Source organism: Tympanuchus pallidicinctus, unplaced genomic scaffold (assembly GCF_026119805.1).
Source record: "Tympanuchus pallidicinctus isolate F22 unplaced genomic scaffold, pur_lepc_1.0 scaffold22, whole genome shotgun sequence".
Classification (NCBI taxonomy): domain Eukaryota; kingdom Metazoa; phylum Chordata; class Aves; order Galliformes; family Phasianidae; genus Tympanuchus; species Tympanuchus pallidicinctus.
The window spans coordinates 22,681,762-22,704,011 of NW_026294739.1; the positions used below are offsets into that span (position 1 = coordinate 22,681,762).

The 22,250-nt window shown below is 52.7% G+C and overlaps 1 protein-coding gene and 1 long non-coding RNA gene across 13 annotated transcripts in view; one reads left to right on the forward strand and one right to left on the reverse strand.

Moving 5' to 3' along the window:
- Positions 1–14,699, reverse strand: part of MBNL1 (muscleblind like splicing regulator 1) — a 49,259-nt gene extending 34,560 nt beyond the window's left edge. For 2 of the 11 annotated variants that reach the window (XM_052685366.1, XM_052685358.1), the window contains exon 1: positions 14,332–14,566. The gene's annotated coding sequence lies outside the window, so the exon portion shown is untranslated. Of the gene's footprint in view, positions 1–14,331 lie in introns of all 11 variants that reach the window. The other 9 variants (XM_052685367.1, XM_052685361.1, XM_052685363.1 and 6 more) reach the window with 8 other exon arrangements.
- Positions 14,700–14,951: 252 nt separating this feature from the next.
- Positions 14,952–16,149, forward strand: LOC128082047 (uncharacterized). Of its 2 annotated transcripts, none has more exons than XR_008207521.1 (2): positions 14,952–15,210; positions 15,607–16,149. It is a non-coding gene; the product is annotated as an uncharacterized LOC128082047 (long non-coding RNA). The 2 variants fall into 2 exon arrangements; XR_008207522.1 differs by having other exon boundaries at positions 15,882–16,149.
- Positions 16,150–22,250: the final 6,101 nt, after the last annotated feature.

Sequence of the window (22,250 nt, forward strand, 5' to 3'; positions counted from 1 at the left end):
GTTCAACAAGGCCAAGTGTCGGATCCTCCATTTTGGCCACAACAACCCCATGCAGCGTTACAGGCTTGGGGATGAGTGGCTGGATGAGTGTGAAGAGGAAAGGGACCTGGGGGTGTTGGTTGATGCTCGGCTGAACATGAGCCGACAGTGTGCCCAGGTGGCCAAGAGGGCCAACGGCATCCTGGCCTGCATCAGAAATAGTGTGGCCAGCAGGCACAGGGAGGTGAGCATCCCCCTGTACTCAGCACTGGTGAGGCCGCACCTCGAGTATTGTGTTCAATTTTGGGCCCCTCACTACAGGAAAGATGTTGAGATCCTGGAGCGTGTGCAGAGAAGGGCAACAAAACTGGTGAGGGGTCTGGAGCACAAACCTTAAGAGGAGCGGCTGAGGGAGCTGGGATTGTTCAGTCTGGAGAAGAGGAGGCTCAGGGCAGACCTCATTGCACTGTACAACCTCCTGAAGGGAGGTTGTGGTGAAGAGGGATCTGGCCTCTTCTCCCAGGCAACGAGCAGGACACGGGGCAATGGCCGCAAGTTGTATCAGAGGAGGTTCAGGTTGGACATAAGAAAGAACTTCTTCTCTCAGAGAGTAGTCAGGCACTGGAATGGCTGCCCAGGGAGGTGGTGGAGTCACCGTCCCTGGCAGTGATCAAGACGCATCTGGATGACGTGCTGCGTGATATGATTTAGCGCTAGTGGTGGCAATGGTGATGAGGAGACGGTTGGACTGGATGATCCAACCGTGTGATTCTTGTGAACATTACTGTAAGGTCACTGACAACCCAGATATTCTGCATAAGATACATGTTTTGCTGGCTGCAGTGTTGGGAGCGGTGTTTTAAAGGCTATTTCCGTGAGGGTCTTGCTGTGGCAGTAGTGGGAAGGCAGCACAACCCCAGAGCTCAGGGGGCTTCCAGGCAGCCCCCCTCTGATGCCTTTGTCCCATGTACAGTTTCAGCACAGCCACCTCAAAGCAGCATTACACCTGAACTGAATGCATCCAGATTGGCGCGAGAAGCCTGGATAAATAATGAAGAGGTAATATCACAAAGAAAGTGCCCCCAGGAGTGCATCCATCACTGCCTCGTGCAGAAATAAGGTGTTTTTCTGACATCAGTTCTCCAAGATGTATATCCCTCATCAAACTGCAACCTGATTCCTACCAGCAGTCAGGGCCATTCCTGTACCAACGTACAAAGCCCATACCCAGTCTTGTCTTAATTTACACTAATGCTATTTTCCAGCCAGGGAATTGTACTGCAAAGTCCATAAACTTTGAAAAAAGTTTAAAAAGCCCCTTTTCCTCAAGGAGCAACTCTAAATAAAATACATCAGGATAAAGAAATATGACTGATGAACATTTTTTTTGTATTCGTTGTTACGTTTCAATCTCCTTCACAAAACTGGTAATAGTTCTCATTATCTGAAAGCATTAGATGGATGCGCACTCATAAATGAAAACAAGAAAAGGTCAGGCTGCCTCTTGTCCAGCAGGAAGGACTGCTGGGCGTTCAATCCATCGCTATCGATTGATGTATTACAAAGCACTCACATGTCCAACATTAAAATTGCAGAAGTTGTTCCTGGTAGTAAAAGCTTACCGACGCGATTATTCCTTCACCACAGCATTTACACTGTATGTTACAAATAGGAAGTCCTGCACTTTCCTAGGATTTATGGGGGAATTTAAGCCATGCAATAAGCATGACACTTCCCAAACAAGTCTAAAAACAAGCTTTATACTAAAAAAAACACCCCAGTGATCTACCTTAAAATGCTGAAAGCTACACCACAAATTGAAACAACCAGAAACTGTAATAACCAGAAGCTCTACTCCAAAACCGAAAGTGATCAACTGTATCAACTATTCAACTATGCACTTCCAAAAGGCAAAATGCTACTTACAACCAGGCTCTTGCACATTAAGACATCTGACCAGCTACAGACCAAAAGGCCGACTGCATTCGGGAAGCAGGGATGGCAGCGTTGGCCACGAAGGTTCTGGAGCACAATTCTTAAGGGAGCGGCTGAGGGCACGGCGATGGTTCTGTCTGGAGGAGGCGTGTGGCCCGGCCGCCCCTGTGCCCGCAGCTGTGGGACGCAGGGCTGTGGGTGCAGGTGGTGAGGAAGGAGCTGTGGGTACTTCTGCTTTCAGCACAGCTTCCACCCGGCCAGCCCGGCCACTCGTGCAGAGCTGCGGGGAGCAGCGGTGACACTGCGGCCATCGCACGCCTCTGCCAAAGCACGAGAAAGCACTGCGAGCTGCTCCCATATCTGCTGCCAGGCCCAGAAAGCCAACCAGCTCTCTTTCCCAAAGGATCTCACGTCCAAAATAGAGTAGTTTCTATTTTTTATCACATTGCGACCTTACACTTGATTTATGTCAGGCATATCCTGCTGGTGTTGTAAAAACTCGTACAACCCATACGCTGAACCTCAAATGACATACTTGCACTACATACGTAAAAATAAAGGTCCCTTCCAACTCAAATCATTCTGTGACAAAAACCCAAACCGTATGGTTTGTCCCCACCTGAGGTGCCTGTGGCAGCTCTTGTGAACCACGCAAGATCGGAGCGGTGCAGGTAGGAGGCAGAGCCAGGTGTAGGGGAGCCTTCCTTGACTCCACAGAGATGCCTACAGACAGTGCTCGGGGCACACACCCTGATGTGGTTCCCTCTGAACAGCCTCACACCAGCTCAGAGCCATGCCTTTGGATAGCAGAAGCTCTGATCAGTCAACAACATCAAGAAATGGCTATGCTTTATTCGGGGAAAGAAGCGAAACACCTTTGAGACCTTCTTAAAATCAATTTGCTAGAATTACTGTTACGTTTGCTCACCCTGAAGGATGACATTCCTTCACTGGCATCACCAACACCAACAGCTCACCAACAGCTCTGCACAGCACACTGCAGCGCTGCCTTTACACCAACACGGCACCTGCAAACAGCTTCTGCACAGCTTGAAGGAAAACAAAGTAGTTTTGACACTTACCATGACAAAAGACAATGCATACAAATCATAGAGAACAAGAACACAGAAAACTCACAGCAATAATTCTGTCACTCAGGCGAAAAATGAGTGAAAAAAGTTCAAGTCACTGTATGTGAGCTGCCACCATTGAAAGAAGGAACAGGGCTGCATGTGCTTTCACAAAAAGCAGACTCGTAAAGAGTCCTTTAAGGAAGACATCTACAGATAACAAAGCAGTGGTGGGCAGCCAGAGATTTTCCAGGGACCTCCTCCACACAGACCCAGGCAGCAGAGCCCCCACACCTGGAGAACACCGCACACAAAGCAGCACAGGGCCGTGGTCCCACTCTGCCTGCACTGCTGCCTTCTGTTGTCACTGCTTGGGAAAGGGATCCCAAAGTCAACTTTGGTTCTGCCTCCTTATTGGGCACCGAAGGGCTCCCATACAGAACCCTACAGACAGGAATTACCCACAGACAGGAACGCTGTCTAGGCACTAATAAAGCTTCCAAACATGGGAAGAAGCTATTTTTTTCTTTTTTTCTTTTCTTTTTTTTCTCCAGCTTCTGAGAGTCACAGAAAAAATACTATGGTTTATTTGTGCGAAGGAAGCTGCGCCGTGTTTATCAGCCTGCGTGGCTGGCAGGAGCTCTGCCATGGAAACCAGCTGGCACGCCGTGCTGCAGCCGCAGGGCCGGGGCTGCCGGGCTCAGCAGGCGGGAGCTGGGCACCGGCCCTCGGAGCGCGTGCAGATAAGGGGCCGTCTGGGGATGGGGCTTTGCCCTTTCTTTTTCTGCAGTGAATCCAGGCCTAACACTTCAGCCTCTCAACCTGCTTGGAAAACCTGACAGATCTGTCTGTGTCATTGAGCCCCCAAAGCCTGAAACCTCCACGGGAAGGGGATGTAGGAGCTTGCGGGCCGGGCGTTTGCCCAGACCCACAAATGCACTGAGCTCACTTCCCCTGCAGCAGCCAGGTACCGAGAGAGGAGCGCTCCTCCGCAGCAAGGCCACGCAGCAGCAGTGACCCCGTGCCACCGGGCACACGCAGCCCACACAGCCCCAGGACACGAGCACAGGAGCCTGTGGCCGTGCAGCGTGCTGTGGCCGTGCTGGCGCTCTGTGCCTGCGCTGCCTTTTTTAGCAGAGTGAATTCCCACTAAGTTCTCTGGAAGCAGGCTGGGCCTGGAGCCCAGACACGGCCTGGCTTCCTGAGCCCTTACTCACCCGGCACAGCCCCACGCCCTCCCCCGGTGCAGCACGTGGGCAGCGGTGCCGTGCCCTGCTCCCCACCGTGGGCATGCTGCTTGGGGGCTGCCTGACCCGTGGGCACCACTGGGCTGCTCTGGCAAACACAAACTCCCAAAAGGCCACCCGAGCTGGGGACTGTTAGTTACGTTTGCAACATTTCACTTTTCCTTCCAAGAAATACCTGCTTTAAGTTCAGCCCAAGGCGCGTTGCGCTTTGCCTGATGCTCCACGGCTGCCTCATGACTTATGACAGTGTTATCATCACTGAGCTTAACAAACAGGGAGGATAAGTCTTTTAATCTTCTGAAACACAACCGGTCCGCAACTGTAGAAACAAAACATCTTACCATGAGATACACAAAATGTGGCACAGTGAGATAAGGGGAATTGCAGTGTGCACTCCTCCGTTTTCTCCACGTGACTGCAAGCAAAGCTCTCTGTACAAACCAACTCTAAACACAACACTGATGACAAGCATGTAAGTGAAAAAATGTTTGTTTTATGGCAAGTATATAAGTGAGAAATTCCCCCTTCCAACAAAAGCCCCCACCCAGGCAGGCAGTGAGCTGTACCTCCAGCAGAAACACCCCCCACATACTGAGATTCCAGCCACCACCTGTAAGCTCAGACAGAACTGACAGGCGAGGCACATGCAGCTGGGCTGGCAACCCAGTGCTATCTGAAGCCTCACTTTTCCAAATGTCAAATGACATAAAATTCTGATTTTAGGCTGTCTGAGGCTGCAGAAAGCACACACAGCTCAGGGTTACCCCATCCCAGCTTCCCGTTTTCTGTGCAATCTGCAGATTCTAATGCAAATTCACTCTGAGTGCACTCAGCATCCCAGGGCCATCAGTATGGTTCTATCTTATAAGCTGCTCCTGCTTCTAATTGGTAACAAACAGCAATTCAAGCCGCATTAGTGGATGCTTAGACCCAGTGAGAAGAAACAGATGAGATCCACAGCAGACGTTTTGCTTTTACAGTACATTAAAAAGAGTTTCCAGTGCTATATAAATAAGGATATTTCAGATGAAGATACTCTTTTGTAACAATGCAACATGCACACATAACTCAAACCATGAGCAATTTCAGCACATAGCAGCTGACAGCACACAGACATGCACAAACCAGACATGCACCCAAAGGGATGGCAGCTCTGCCCTGGAGCTGGGCTCACCCTGAGCCGGCCCACACCAAACCTCATGGAGTGCAGCCGGCTGCTGGGAGCCCAGCTGAGCCCTGCCAGGACGCTCCCAGCTTCAGGCACCAGAAGTGCACTGCACTGTCTCACAAGCTGCTCAGGCCTCACGACTGTGGTGAGCTTCTGAGTGCCCTTCTCCTGCCCTGCTAAGTGCTCCAAGCTCTCACTGACACCGATGGGAATTACAGCGGTACACGCTCGTGCAGAGCGGGTAGCAATAAAAAAGCACTCAGATGTTTTTCTTTTGGTAAATAATTATGGGCCAGTAGGAAGGAAATGTTGTTTACTTTGCTGCATTAGTTGGGAAACTAAGTTTACAATAGACAATTATTAATAAAAATCTGAGGACGCTGCTCCCCAAGGGCGGTGGGGACCACAACATGCAGCATGGAGCACTTCCTGCCCCTGCTGTGCATGCAGCACTGCAGCAGGAGGTGCCAGGGCTCACCGTCCTCACAGGCATCCCTGCATGGTTGCTACCTCTGCATTAAACCTGAGCAAGCAGAATAAAGTGAGTCCTTGAGGGAAACAAAAAGAGAGAGGATGCCGTGATGCAAAACAGCGCAGCTTGGACACTGTACAGAGGGCACAGAACAAGAGGTTTATCAGCCCTCTGCAAATCTCTTGCAAGATGGACTGCAGTCCTTTGCATTGCATTACTGACCTCAGTACCATCTTCTCTGCTTCAAAAGCACAGGGCAGCACATCTGCAGTGCTCCCTGAGCAGCACACCGAGCAAGCAGTACAGCCCTCCAGACAGGGCAGGGCTTAAAGGAAGGCAAGAAAATCATTCTCTGCCCTCAAACGCTTGGCCAGGGTGTGATATTTGTCACCAGGGTGTCAGCTAATTCAACCCTTGGCCACTCCATAGGAAGTGGAATGAAGATGAACTCCTTAATTGTTGCTGAGTGTCACCAGCAAATGATGAACAGTATCTTAGTCTTAACAAGGTGTCAGAGTGCCAGAATTTGAAAGATGGAACACCACAAAACAGAGCTAACCTTTCCCCAGAACTGAAAATGAAACTCTGAACTTCGGCTGGAACAGCTCAGTTCACACCCACTTATTTTTACCTTCCTTCCTTAGTTTCCCCAAAGCACAGTGAACCAACTGCCTGACACTCCCAGCCCGACGAACATCAGCAGCGAACCCCGAGCCTTTCCCATGCAATCCCAGGGCCAGAAGAGGCTGCTGGCTGCCTCGCGTCCCACTGCACAGCCACTCACACCTTCAGCTCAGCACTGTGTCTCCTTGGCCCGGCTCACAGCACCGCACGCCGACTGCCGCCACACGGGAAGGAAACGTCCTCTGGCCGCGTTTACCCACAGAGCCTTTGCACGCAGCCTGTTCTGAGTGACTGTTATGACTCCTCCAGCAGTTAGATAATCGTACAGCAGAGAAATTTAATACTAAAACTCTCTGCTTCCACTAGCTGAAGTGACCTGTTAGTGCTCCTGAAGAGGGATCCTATCCGTGGCCCCGTTGCTCACAGGACCCAAAGCCGTGCCCTTTGCTGCTGTGAGGGTGAGGAGCGCGGCCGCCCACCAGCTCTGTGCGCAGGGCAGCAATCAGTCTGGCCCTGCTGTGCCTGCAGGAGGCTTCCAGGGCACCACACTGAGCACACGGCTCTCCAGCACACAGCCCGATGCACCTCACAGCGCTTCGCAGGGAGCGAACTCAAAGGGGGATCTGCTGGGAAAAGAGGAAATGCCAGCACTACTGCACAGTGCGAAATGCCAGCTCTGTGGGGTGGCATACAGACACAACTCCACCTGTGGCACTTGATGGCGGCTCTTACAGGACAGCTTCGGTGCTGCTCTGTGCCTCAGGTGAGCTACAAAGTGCTCACACACCACTCTGCTTTGCCCATCCATCCCACTGCCTCACTCCAAACCAGTACCTTTGAGCTCAGACCCTACCCTGCCCTTCAAAATATACTTAATCTAACGATGGCTTTAAGCAAACAACACAGTAAATAAGCCTGTGGCTTTTTCTCTGATACATCAGTCCAAAAAACATGCTGCCTGCACATCCTCCCTCAACAAGGAAACAGTGGTTGCACAGCCCTGTATTTTAGTTGGCACGTAAGCCAGGTACATGTCACAATTACCATAAATCTACACATACGACACACAAGGTGGCATGTTTTCAAAATGTTCTCAAGTCTAGAGATGACTTGGTTATAACGCTACAAATTGCCACCGCTTTTTGTCTGCATTAAGCCTAGCAAGGCAGCCCTGGGGCCCAGCAGCCCGGCCGTGGCACACGGGGAGCCCAGCACCACCTGGCAGCACGCGGCCTTGCACCCTGCGCAGGCACCCGGGACGCCCGGTGCCGCTGCTCTGCCACCGCTGGGTCCCCCGGCCCCGCAGTAACAGCCCAGCACCGCCGTTAGCGTAGCGTTACACAGCGAGCCTCCTCCTCAGCGCCCTGGGATGCAGTGCGATGGCAGAGACCCTTTTTAAATGCTGTACCCAATAAGCAGTCCAGCCACTTAATGCATTATTAATTTTTACATCGCTCTTTCCCGTCGCAGCTCCTCGTTAAAGCCGCTCTCACGGTTCCATTTCGTCTCCTTCTCTATTTGACACCTGTGTCCCGCTGCCGCCAAACGCTCCCTCGAAGCCGCCGCCCCGCGTCTCCCTGAGCTGCCCACCCCTGCGCTTTCCCCTCCCGCACACCGGCCTTTCACCTCCCGGCCAGCCCCCAGCTGCAAAGCGGAGCTTCGAATTCAACCCCCTCTCCCCCCCCCAACCCCCCACCCCAAACACACGCAGAGAAAGAAAAAAAGGCAAGAAAAAAAAAACAACAAAGGAACAGCCAAGAGGCTCCGTCCGCCCCAGCTGACACTGAACGCCCCGAAGCGCGGAACGGGCGCACCGAGCGCGCCACGTGCCCGGCGCCGACAGCCGCGCAGCCACCCGAGGCCGCTCGGAGCCCCGCAGCGCCCCGCGGCTCCGCGCCCGGGCAGAGCTCGGCCCGGCGGCCTCCGGCACTGCGCGGCCCCCCCTTCCGGCCCTCCGCCGCCTCCCGCCGCCCTCCTCTCGCGGCCCCTCGGCGCCCGCCCCGCACTAGGCCGCGGGCGAGGCGCAGTGCCGTGCCGAGCCGCACGGCGCTCACCTCTCGCTCGTCCCCGCGGCGGCCCGGCGCGGCCGAGCGCCCGCTGCATGGCGGCGGCGGCACGGGCTCCCCGCGAGGCCCCGGCCCCAGCGCCCGGCTTCCGCCGCCGCCCCCGCCCGCCCGGAAGCGCGGCCCGAGGGGGGCCCGGGCCCCACAGTCTCCCCGCTCCGCTCCCCCGCCCGCCCCGCTCACCTCGGGCTTCGGGCGGCCCCCGGGCACCGGGCGGGAGGCGGCGGCGCTGCTGGCGGCGGAGCGGCGCGGAGCGGCCTGCCTCATCCCCGGCGGGCCCGCGCGCCCCGGTGCCTCATGAGTCACGGTGCCGGAGCCGCCGAGCACACGTGCGCGGCCCCGCGCGGCCGCCTCCGGCTTCGGGAGGGGAAGGAGGAGGCGGGGGGTGGGGGGGGGGCGGCGGCGGCGGTGGAAGCGGCTCCGCGCAGCGCCCGCCTCGGGCCGGGCCGGGCCCCGCGCTGCCGAGCGGGCGGCGAACCGGGAGCGGCTCCGCGCCGTGCGCCGCCCGCGGGAACGAAGCGCCGCGCGCCCTTCGCTCTGCCCCGCCATCCCGGCCCGGGGCTCCTCTCGGGGTTCCGCTCCGCGGCGAGCGGTGCTCGGCCCTGAGACGAGTGGAACGGGGCTCCTCTGGAGACATCGCCTCCGGTCGCACGGAACCCAAAGGGTGTTCAAGAGCCGTGGCGAGGTGGCTCTGTTGGACGCGGCTCAGTGGGCACGGTGGGATGGGTTGGGGTTGGACCTGGTGATCTTTTTTCCAACCTTATCGATTCTGTTATAACATTCCCCAGAACGAGTTGCAGGACCGCACACTCAGGCACAACGTGAACATGTCCCTTTGCACGAGGCTCATCTTCACACCCCAGAATCCATCACCATCACTTGCAAAACGACGTGGGGAACTGGAGGGCAGAGGCATCCCATGAGCATGGAGCAGCCTGCAGCACGCAGCCTGATGCCACCAGCACGGCCCCAGGAGGAGCAGTGTGCAGGGAGAGCTGAGGTGGTTCTGCAAAGCCAGAGCTGGAAGGGTGGCAGCAATCTCCCAAGGTTTAAAGAAAGCACAAAGAGCAAGAACCTTGTCTCTGTGATGCAGAAAACAAGGCGAAAGTCATAAACTGCTCTAAGAGAGAATCAGGCTGGACTTAGAGACAAAAGAGCCAAGGATACCAGGCCCGGGGCGAGGAGCAGCTCAGTACACTGGGTCTGCTCTGGGCCAGGGGAGTCGAGTGACCCCTGTGGCCCCTCTTGCAGGTTTACCCCTGACTCCACCAGGGTTTGTGCTTTTGGAGCTGTCCTCATACACAAGCAGCCTGCTCCAGCCCCGGGGCTCACAGCGTACCTCTGATGGCTTTCATTCACAGAGGTTTTTTTGTCCTTTTCTATAAAATATTCACATCTTTGAAAATTATGTTTTTTGGTTGCTTACTTTATATTTTGCTTTTTTAATAAAATCAGTGACAAAATTCTCTGTCTTTTGATTTCCAAAACCTCACAACTATCTGTACCGATTCCAGCTGTTTAAGGTTTTGTATCCTATGGAACACCGATATACTGATAATACGAACTGCATTCTAATGGATACACGCATACACTTTCCAAAATCTCGCTTTCAGTTACGCATTTGTCCTCAAACCTCATACTTCTGTTTTCTCCCAGAGGGACCCACCAGCCCCCAGTAGTGCAGCTGTGGGGCAGCCAGCCCTATCTGCGCCCCCCGGGCTGTGCCGTGCCGTGCTGCTGGCCTTGCTGTGCTGCGGCCATGCTGGGCCATTCTCCCAGCCCTGTTCTGCTCAGCGTTGGGCGCAGGCGCAGCTCGCCCAGCTGCCAGCATGGCCCCAGCCCCAGCAGGAACCAAGGTTTTGGCAGGAAGTTTCCACAGAAGCTGCAACTGCTTTTAGAAACAGAGAGCATTACAGGCGGCCACAGCTCCACCTCCACAGAGCTTCTCTTTTCAAAATTAGTTTGTCAAATAACTGAATGTTCACTGTAAGAGTCCTGTTCTGTGACAGCGTTTTTCACACTACGCCAAAAACCCGGTGATGCCTGTGGAAAAGTGTATTTTTGAGGTCCTCTCCCTGTTACACACCGGTCTGTGGCCCACGGGGTCTGCAGCACGAGCTGGCTGCTCACTGGGTACCACGCACTGCAGAAACCAGCACCCCAAAGCTATGGAGGGCTCTGGCTTCCTCATCACTAGGTTTCTCTCAGGCAGCAGGAGTGGGGCTTCTTCCTGCCCATCCCCTCCAGCAGCAGACCACCTTCTTCCAATCTTCTTCCTGCTGAACGTACTGAGGTTTGTGGCTCGGACTGAACTGCCTGTTCTCCCCCTCTCATGCTTATCTTTCCCCCCTAAGTCATGTAATTTGTATTTATAATTTTGAACATCACTTGCTATCTAAACCTAGTTGTTTCACAATGCTTATTTTTACTTTATGAATGGGAAAAAGGAAAAGAAAAAAAAAAAAGGAGTACCTATAACTGAATTCTGTTTCATTCAGTTATAGGTACTGAGCTCCTGTCAAGTTCTGAAGTTTCAAGTGATTCCTCAGAAATACATCCTTTAATCTGTAACAGAATTAGACAAACCACTTTGCTATTTGCTTTGACATTTGTTAGGCTTGGCGACTACAAGAAGGTAAATTTGCCTTTTCCCCAGCTGCACTGGAGCTGAACAAGCAAAGTCAGGTTTGTGAAAGGTGATAACACGCTTTGTGGCTTCCGTGCACAATTCCTTCACTTCGGGGGACAAACGATACCTCCTCAGAGATCTGAACTCCGGCTGTTTCCTTCTTAAGATTTTATGTTCTATTGCACAGCCTGGCATTAATATAATTAACTTTGCTCTTTGTGCGCTGCAATCACAGCACACAACAGACTGCAGCACTGCAGCTCCTCGGGGAAGGACGGCCGCCCTGAGCAGGGCAGGTTGGAAGCTGCCCACATATGGCACCCGAGGAAGAGGAGGCACTTTGCTGACGGGGCCCTGTGGCATTTCTGTTTGCCTGTTTGAGTTTTTCTCATAAAAAATGAATGCTGAAAGGACGTAAAGGAACAATGATTTTCCTTTGAGGAAATTTGCACTTGTGTTTCAAAGAAGCTCAGTGTGGATCAGGGCGGACTCGGTGACAATTGCTATCCCATGATATTTGTACCTTTCCCCGACTTACATCCCTCTGCCTGTCACCACATAAAGCGAGGGCACAGATGCAGCACACAGATAACTTCAGCACTGATTGCACAGCCTTGGTAGTCCCTGGGAATGAGCGCAGCAATGGGCCGTTTGTCCCTCTTCCTGTTTCTGTTCTATCACAAAGGAGTACGTGAGCCTGTTTCCGCTCTATGTGCTTACATCAGTACGCCGGGCATTTGCAAAGCCCTTGTTCCGGTCACAGAGTATTCTGCATGAACTCTTTGTTGCCCAGTTTTCTCTTCATTCACGGCAGTGGGTCAGTGCCTGTAAAAACTGTATTTTCCTCACGCAGAGCTGGCTTTAACAAACAACCTGTGTGTAAGATGTGCGTCCTTACATGGCCCCAGCACGAGGCAGAGCATGGCCAGTGGGGTGCTCACAGCCAGCAGCTGGCATGGCCACCACAAAGCCCCACTGTCCCCGTGCAGCCACCTCCACTCCACTCATTCCAAGGGCCTTGCCCCAAAGCCGTCACTTGGTTGCACTAACACTTCAGTTTTACTTCAACTCCTGTCATTTTCTCATTTTCATGTAAGATGCACTGACCTGACTGCTGGGTCAGCTCCGGGCTGCCTGGGACCTGCAGCCACCTCAGCTGGCCCACCCCAGCCACCACTGGGACCTGCCACCATTGGGATGTGGCGCTGCTGGAACCTGTCACCACCAGAATCCATCATCGCTGGAACCTGCCCAAAGCAACCTGCCGCTGCTGGCACCTCCCTGTGCTAGAGACTGAGCTCAGAGCACACTCCTCTTTGATAAAGTACAACTCTAGTTTGCTTTATCATTAGTTTCATGCCTAATTCCTAAGCAATGTGCTCTCTCACTGTATCCTATGATGCCTTCATGCTATTTACTATAGGCTTTATAGGTCACAGCAGACCAAACTCTCAAGTCCCAGCCAAAGTATGAAGTACAAGCTCTGCAGTAACATGATGTCCAGGCAGGGCACTGGAAAGAGGAGATTGTAAGGAATTCTCAGGTTCAGGTTATCATCTGGAATACCAAACAGAACGATGGACTAATTACCTTCCAGGCAAACATGGATAAAGAAATGTTTCATCGTACGCTCCAGCTTCACACATATTAGAAGAAAAAGCTATAAATTAAATGATGAGGGAAGAAAGAGAAGCATATTGTGTGAACAGAAAAGACATTTCATGGTGCAGAGTCACGATGCTTTGTTACAACAGGAGCACAAAAGAGGAACCCCTCAGCACCAGGTTCGGCAGTGACTCTGGCAGTGAAGCAGGGCTCCGACACCTTGGGACTAAAGGAGCTCCCCAACGCAGCAGCAGTGGTGGATGAGAAAGGAGCCCAGAAAGCTGTGCTCAGGCCCACAGACACTCTGTGCTGCACAGCTGGAAGCAGGGCTGTGCCTGCCATAGCAGTGTTCTGCTGCACCCGAGGCACAGTGCACAGAGTATGGCTGCAGCACATGACTCTCAGCACCAAGCCCTCACCTCTCCTTCTGCAAACCAGAACACTATGCTATGCTGCACACTCAAGGCATGCCTGGTGCCTCCGCTTACACCATCACAAAACAAACCTCCTGTTCTAGTTTTCCATCTTTTTGCTGGCCTTCATAAAAGGCAGATCATACATAGCTTCAATTGTAGACCCAACACGATAACAGCCCTCAGGAAGCTCTTCAGCTCCTTATGTTGTTTTTGTTCAGCACTGATAAGGCACATGTTCTCCAAAAGGGTCTGACATTAAGTTTCAGCCTTGGCAGTAAAGAAAGTGATTCTTACATCCCTTTTGTCACAGTGTGAGTTCTTCGGTGAAGAACTTCCGCTTCTGCTCTGCAGCAACATGGAGGCACCCAACTCGTGCTGCTGTGTTAGAAGGGGTTTTGTCTGCTGTGGCAATACCCCGACATGTGTGCTTCAGTAAAGCAATGGGCACGTTTCATGTCCAGCATTTCTGCCGCACGGTACTTCCAGCCAAAGCCTTGTGTGAATGTGCAGCAATACTACTTTTATGAAAAGTAGCGAAACGTTCAGCAAAAACTTCTACAAGTCTTCAAGAACACAAATGAGCAAAATCTGCGCTAACGATTTCACATCAAATAATTGCAACATCCAGAGTGTGTTCTGCATAACGGCCACTTTACAGCCGTTTAACCAACAGCAGGGGCCCATTTCCACTCACTGCAACCCCCACAGCGAGAGGCGCAGCCGCCCAGCCTGTGGGCTCAGGGAGACATAGGCACATGGCCTCAGCTTTCCTAGTGGAACAAGAGCCCAAACTGACAGAACATCGCTCCACAGAACCCAAGAAAAACTGGAGAGGCATTGAAGGCTCCATGTCTGCCTGGTGGGGCCAGGCGAACTGCCCGCATCCCCGTCATGTGTGCCACGTCCCACAGAGCCCACAGGGAAAGGTCTGCATGGCTGTGATCTGGCCCCAAGAGATGGCTGTTGCCTTCACTGCGCCCAGTGAGTGCAGAGAGCTTTACATAAAGTTTGCCAAGCAAAATTTCCAAGTTTCTTTACCATGTTCCTTAAATCTTCCCAATTTATCTCACAAAATACATTCAGTAAGATGCAGTATAACGAAACAGCATTCCAAACAGCTTACCATAACCTCCCAGGGCACTGCACATCGTTCTGCCGTGAGCGTGCAAGGGCGCAGCCAGGACAGCACGCAGCTCCCGCTGCCTGAACGCCCGCCTGGCTTCCGCCTGCGCACAGCTTCAGTGCCACTGCCGGCCCACAGTGCTGCACAGCACTGCCTGCTGCTCACTGCCTGCTGCTCACTGCCTGCTGTTCACTGCCTGCTGCTCACTGCGCGCTGCTCTGCAGCAGCAGGATGCTCCTGGCCTGGGGGGGCGAATGCAGCAATCGCACCTTCTGAACTCTATGGGTCTGAGAACGTGGAATTAGCTGTTCTGAGTAGCATAGAGCAGTTACCACAGCAACAGGCTGCGGTTTGCATATATATTTTCTTGCAGAAGCAAAATTACTGACAGCTAATAAAAAACCGCCATGCTACAGGAAGTGCTTTGCATTGCCCGCTGGGCACAGCCGCGTGCTTCAAACTCCCCAATGGCGAGCGCGGGCCCGGCCGCTAATCGGGTGCTGCAGCCGGTGTGATGAGGCCAGGCCTGGAGCTGAGGGCTGTGGGTGGTGCCCAGCCCCACGCTCCCCTCCTGCACCAGGCCTGCATGACACAGATAAGGGCTGCACGGCCCACGGCTGCAGCCCTGCATGAGGAGAATGGCTGGCGCTCCTGCCACAGCACCACAGCGTTGAGGCTGCCCATAGAGGTGACCAGCAGCACCGTGGCCGCTGTGGCTGAGGCTGTGGAACCCTCTGGAAGCACCCGGCGCTCAGCCTGGGGTGGAGACTGTAGGAGGGATGTCTGCCAGCGCCGGGCTGGGCAGCAGGCAGTGCGTGGGGAGGAGGAAGTGTTGCGTGGCTCCCACTGCGCTGTGTGAGGCCCTTTGGTGTGTGACGGGTGAGCGGCTGCAGGCTGTGCTGTCTGTGCCAGCCTGCATCCCACCAGGGCTGTGCTCCCGGGCTGATGGGGGGCAGCTGCAGCCTGGGCAGGCAGCGTGCAGGAAAAACATAGCAGGAAAAACATAGTTACCTGCTCATGCAAGAAGTACTGCTTTCCCTTCAGATGTAAGCAGCCTCTCCAGATGGGGCACTCGGAATTAAAGGCAGAACCAGAATGTGGCAAATGTTCCAAATCTTGTGCCCCAAATTCAGCTGCTGATCAATAATAAATTCTGCACAAACTGCAAAGTTTGAACGATAAAGTAATTGGTTGGCTATTGTCTGGGTTTACAGAGTTTACAGTTATCTTTACATTCTCTTAACGCTCTCCTCCCATTTGTTCTTATGCCAACAGCACACTGCTGCAGGACTGCACTGCAAGCACTGGGAACTTTCAAAATGATTCTGTTTCTAAGCAAAAGTATTCATATGGATGTTCATCAGTTTCTGAGAATTTCAGATCTATGAGATCCACAGTATAAAATTAAGATCTATTTCCTGAAAGCTTGACTCAATTATTTCACGACTGTTCTTTTAAAAGACTGCAAAGCCATTTAGGAATAGTCATCCTTCACTAGGCGGGTATGCTGCCTAAGGACGCTCCAGAGAAAGCACTGCTTTCCTTTGCAGGAAGACTGGGAAAGCCCTGCAGTCCTGGGCAGGGAGCACAGCACAGGGCTGGAGCTGAGCAGAGCATCGCCTTGGCTGAGAGCTCTCATGGCTCAGGGCTGCACCCATCGGGTCACGGACGGAGCTCCAGGGCTGTTCAGAGATGGAGGGATGCTGAAAGGCTGAGAAATACTGTGTAGATACACAGCTGGGAAACAATCGTGCTCTGATGAATGAGCAAAACAACTAATTAACTACTAATTAAAGATGAACTTGTTGGCACCTTGTACTTGGATCATGGTTTGCCTTTCTTTCATTTTCTATCCATCTGAAGTGCCATCAGCATCAGACTGCCTGGGTAGATTGATGGCCACAGGCCATGCTTTCAATCTTGTTTCTTTCCTTGATGTTATTATTGCTTCCAAAGTGTTGTCCAAAGCCTGAAGACCTCCACGGGCCTTGTTCATCTGTTACTGAAATACTGAAGTGCCTGGGAGGGGCTTTCTTCTCTCAGAGCACAAATTATCCTCACAGGGAATTCGCCGGAAGGAGGGCAGACAAAAACCCAGGAAAAATGTCACTATCTGGCTTCTGCATCCACCCTGAAACCAAATCTTCATTGCTTGGCAGCTCATCAATGCTTGCTGCGTGTTCCTCAGCTGAAGTCATAGTCCTGTGTTTGTGAGTTGTTGCTGTGGAGATGGAGGTGGCTGCACCACAACACGGAAATATTATTCCAGGCAGCAAAACAGTATGCAAAAGCAAAAGAACTGAACAAAATGCCTTTTTTTTTTCCTGCACAAATATCATTAGCAACTAATAACCCTCTTTAGAGAGAGCTGTGAACGTCTCTCTGAGCATCGTGTGCCGAGGGCTGTGCCTGCAGCCATGAGCACAGCTGTGTGGCAGACAGGTGCCTGTGCACACAGCACAGCCGTGCACAGCACAGCACAGCACAGCACAGCACAGCACAGCACACTGCTCAGCCATGCACAGCACAGCACAGCACAGCACAGCAGCACACTGCTCAGCACAGCCATGCACTGCATGGCCAGCACCACACAGCAAGCTCTGCATCGCGTGCTTGGCCTCCTGCACCCACGTGCTGGCCATTGGCTGTGACTTGGTTTTTCCAGTCATTTTCCAAAATGCAAACACATCAGGATGTTCTACTCATAGTTCATTTGAAGAAGTTCTGAGGAGCATCTGAGGTGGCACAGCGGCCCACTGGGACTAAAGGAGCATATGATGATGTCACTTTGTAGAGTGGAGCAGAGCTGAGCGACCCAGAGATGCCATGGGCAAACTGCAGTTTTACTGTTAAAGACAGAGAAAGTACTGGGATAGCAGCAGGCTTTGGGTTAAAGCCCTGACTTTGTGGAAGTAGGTATTCAGCAGGTGCCCATGGAACAGCTTAGTGGTGACTGATGGCAAAAGCACGGCGTTCCATTGCTCCTGGTGTGCAAACAACCCTACATCACTTCATTTTTGAGTCAGTAATAACATCAACATAACTGATCTCACTTGTGTACATGCTTCTGTAGACTGGGAGGGAAGTGTACTTTCCTGTGCCATTTTCTCTATCTGTGTGGAAGTTTTTGTGTTCTCAGTAACTAGCAGTCGTAACGCTCTCTTATTAGAGCTGATATTTCTTATTTCCATTGTTTTCCTGAGCTTTGCTTCAGCTCTGTGCAGAAAAGCGGTGATTCTAACAGGGCCAGGAGCATTTTGTTTGAACTGAATAAGGACACTTTGATTAATTTGGAAGCCGTTATCCGAATCGGAGGAAATGTGGGAAACACATGGACAATCTGTGCTCCCCCCCGCTGCGAGAGAAGTCTCCTCTCTGTCCGTTCTATCGAGTGCTTGCAGATAACAGCTCTGCCTTCCTGCTGTATATCTTGTCCAACAGATCCAGACTTGGGAACACCGTTCTCTTTCCCGATACGGGAACAGGTAGCAGGAGCCCTTGTCTGTTTCTAAAAAGTAGCAGTCATTAATAATAATGAATTGGGGCTGCAGAAATCTCCCTTGTCTCTTCTTGAACTGCTTAGTAAAGTTTTCAGTTTCCCACTAGGACCGTATGGCTGAAATGCACATCTTCACGCACCGAATTGAGCACGAACCCCTGGTCTTGTTTCCCATCTCTCCCATCTGCCTTTCAGACGAGGCTCCCAGGCAGCGTGCAGTGCTGCAGTGCCAGCAGCTCCCAGTGCTGCCCACAGCCACCCCGCTGCCTTGGCCGCCACACTGCACCCAGTTAATACCTGACTGCTGCTGGAGCGACGTTCCTCTCTTCAGGTGTCTCTGTTCTGCACACAGCTTGCATTAACAGAGAGCTGCCCGGAGGCCCAGGTGATACATTTTAATCAGTGGATATGCAGCTCACTGCCTGGTCTCTTCTCCTTGCTGCACAAGACAGCAGAAGCAACGAGCCGCATGTAGAAGAGCATCTCTTGCTCTCCCAATCCCTTGTGCCTACAGTTATTTCACTTTTTTTTTTTTCTTCCAGGAAAAATACTCTTTTTGCCAAAATATGATAGTGGTGCAAAAACTTCCAGTTCTCACTTGTCCGGAGTGTTACGCTTGATCTGTAGCAGTCTGGAGTGTGTATTTGGAACGAAGGAGGTTGAGTCCAGCAGAACCCTGGCAGCAGCTCCAGTATGGGGGTAAATCGCCCCAAAACGGGCGGGGGGTGTTGGGTGGGAGATGGGTGGCCATGGGCAGGTAATTGGTGGGCGCTGTTCTGGGCCCGGAGCTCTGAGCAAACGGTGCATCCCCTTTGCCAGCCACCAGGTGCTGCCCGGGGAGATGCTGCAGCCAAGTGCTGAGCGGTTGTTTAACGCTGGGCGCAAGGCTTGAGCTGCTGTGCTGACAGAAGCTGTGAGCGCCGGCCTGTTTGCAAACTCCGGCATTTTGGCACTCAATCAAAGTATTTGCTTCCCAAGAGCATTTGATACAGCTGTGATCCAAAGGATCACATTTTAAAAGTATTTTGTTGCAAAACTGTCAAGTTGCTCAAGTGGAAGTACATGGCAGCTGCTCCTCCTCAAAGGACACGGCGATTTCAATGGGACGGTTTAAGGGATCCCAGCTGTCGAGCCAAAGCAGAACCTTCGCTTTTCCCCAGACCTGCCGCAGACGCAGCAGCTGATTAACAGGAGCGATACTGTCTGGCTTTGCGGCTGAAATACGGACATCTGCTGAACGCGCCGGGTCAGTGCAGCGCCATCAGCAGCTGAGCTGGGAGAACTCAGCGATGGCACATAGCTGTGCTGCAGTGCTGACACGGCAGATGGCAGCTGAGGTGGGGCACAGTGCCGGTCCTGCCGTGGGGACAGGAACAGCCCCGCAGGATCCGACTGCGCACGGATGTGAGCATGGAGTCACAGCAGCCAGCTGTGCTGCAATAATCACTTACAACGAGCACAGCATACGGGAATTGGTGCCCCACAATACCTCATGCAGACAGGCAGAGTGCTGCTTGCTCCTTTCTCACAGCTCGTCCAGCTGCATGCTGCCCTGCACACCACTCTGTGGTGGTTTGTTTCACACCCTCCTGTCAGCTCTGGTGAAAACAAATGTTGGTTCATTCCCAGTTTAGCATTTCGACACGGGGAGCCAACAAGGAAATGATGTTCCTCTCCTTTTATGGCTTTCTGCTCTGGCCTGACTAGAACAGGAGCATTTTGGCGATGGTGATGGATCTCTGTTGGACCATCTTGGAATAGCTGCAGGCAGAGCAGCCGGGGCTGCACACAGCACCTGCACAAACAGCAGCACATGCACACAAATTGTGTGCACACACAGCACCTGCACAAACAGCAGCATGTGCACACACAGTGCGTGTATGCACAGAGCAGAGCTCCTCACGCACACCACGGGCTCCCAGGGCCCTCCAAAGGCTCTGACTGCCACTGGAGCTGCATTTAGTGAACCTGGGAACAAACAGCCAGCCTGGCTGCCTCTGCCTGCACTCAGCAGGGCCGTGGGAGGCAGGGAGACAGGAGCACAGCTGCATGGAGCCAGCCAGGGACATGGTGTGGTCGAGCGTAGCCTCGTGCAGGGCACTGTGCTCCTTTTCTGTTTTCTGCACTTGTTTAAAAAGTAAATTGCAATCCGTGCTATAGAAAATGCTATGGTTTGGGGAGCTCTGGTGTCAGAGCGTAGCCATAAACACGCCAACAGAAGTGGATGTTAGTTGGTGCTCTGGGTTTGGTGCTTTTCAGGGGAAACACATGAGGGAAGAACAGTGCAGTGTAAGGTCCATAAAAGGTATTTGTCTTATATGTGCATTTGACCAATGACATCATTTATTACAAGGAAAGGAAAAATGGGGCCAGTTTCCACTTCTGCACATTCCCTCTCAGGGGTTGAGGGGCAGCCCAGCACCTCCAGAAACATGCCTGAGTTCCACTGGTCCCATATCCCTGTACTGGTGCTGCCGAGGGAGGTGCTGCCAAAACGCCCCTGTGCAGGCTGCAGCAGGCAACACAGAATCACAGAATCACCGAGGTTGGAAAAGACCTTCAAAAGATCATCCAGTCCAACCATCCACCTATCACCAATAGTACTCATTAAACCATGTCCCTCAACACAAAATCCAAATCCACGTTCCCACCCTGCCTATAAGGAGCAGAACTCACCCAGCAAAGCTCACACTTACAAGCTTGGGACATAATGAGGCATAGGGCGATAAATCCACAGCCCTGGGTTAATGATTATCTGACTCCTTAAACGTAAGCTAGAACTTCCAACCCCATATTTGAAGTTATGCTCCTTATAGCAGTGCTACAAGGAGTAGTAGCTTTGTAAGTGCCAAGCACAGAAGAGCGTTACAGGAACCTGACTTTGGGTAAATTATCACTGGTTATTTTGTGGGTTTTTTGTTTGTTTTATTTTCTTAGCGAAGGGAGCTCTCTGCACTGGGGCACAGTGCTGGGGAGGCAGTGGGGAAAGAAGAAGAGAGAAAGGAGAAGCAAAAAAAGGAAGGTCAAGATCAACCGCTTTCACTGTAACTGAAAGCAGCATGTGGGAAAGAAGGGACACGTCTGGGGTCAGTGAGAAGGGTGCTGAGGAGCAGGAGAGAGGTGCACAGCAGAGGGGATGGCAGGGGAGGGCTGCAGGAGGGCAGAACGGTGCTGTGCTGCACAACAACACGTTTCCTTCACTGTTCCGTCCTGCTTGCTTTTGACCAAGCTACCTCTGCTCCCTGTAGGTCAGAAGCATTGCAGAACACATTGCAGGAGGTACCAGAGCACACGCACACTTCTGTCTCAGGAGAGAAAAGGACCCAGTGACAGAAAGACAAGGCGCACACCCAGACAGCAGGGAGTCAAAGCAGATGCAGAGATGGCTGCTGAAACCAAAAACCTGCCTTAAAACATGAGTGAGATGTGAGCCCAGCACAAGGAATCGAGCACAATTATTGCGTGCTATGAAGCACTGCTCAGAAAATGATTATTTTCCTTTATAACAGCATATGGTGTGATGCATCGAATCATTACAATGAGATGCAGCAGCACTCAACTGAAGAAAGCTTTCTCTGAGCATTCCTAAAGGAAGCACACACCGGGCTGCTCCTGGCTGCACAGGCAGAGCCTGAGGGCACTTTGCTGAGCCAGTGACACAGAACTCCTCAGGACCCCACGTTTCACAGGGAGCAGGGAAACTGCTGTAAGAGCAGGGTAATTACAACCAAATGCATTCTCCTCTGTTTATTTCAGCACTGAAGGCAGCTCTGGTGCTCTCTCTTCCCTCAGTGTGCCGTGACAGCACTGTGCCCAGGGCTATCACCCTCCATCCAGAGGAACACAGAGGAGATGCTGGCCATGACAGTCCTGCAGAGCTCATTTCTGGCTCCTGAGGAGCCCACAGGCTTTCCCACACTGGGAAATGATGAAGCAAAATAGAGGCACACACAGCACCCGCACACATTCAGACCGCTGGGGCTGCTCCCCGCTGGGGAGCCCGGACACACACACAGCATTCATTCTGTCTGCACAGCTCAGCAGCTCAGCACAGCCCAGAGATTTCCACCAAAGCCTCTCATGCACCACAGAGAGGTGCCACACACCCGCACAGCTCCGCACCAAGAGGCCCTGGGCACACAGTAGCCCCACACTGTTATTCAGCACTGGGTTTAAGTTTCACCATTCCCAAACTTAGCTCCTCAGAGGTCATGAAAAATTTCCCACTTCTGACCTCAGTGTCAGCCAAGCCATCTGACACAGGTCATGGGGTGGGACTGCAAGCACAGCAAACTGACCAAAGGAGTGGGCAGATCGCACATCCCCATGGACACCCGCTGACACTGCACAGCAGCACTGCTGGCAGCCAGCAGAGCGGTGGCTCAGGGGCTCCGTCCCGTTGGGCCTCTGCCCACAGAGC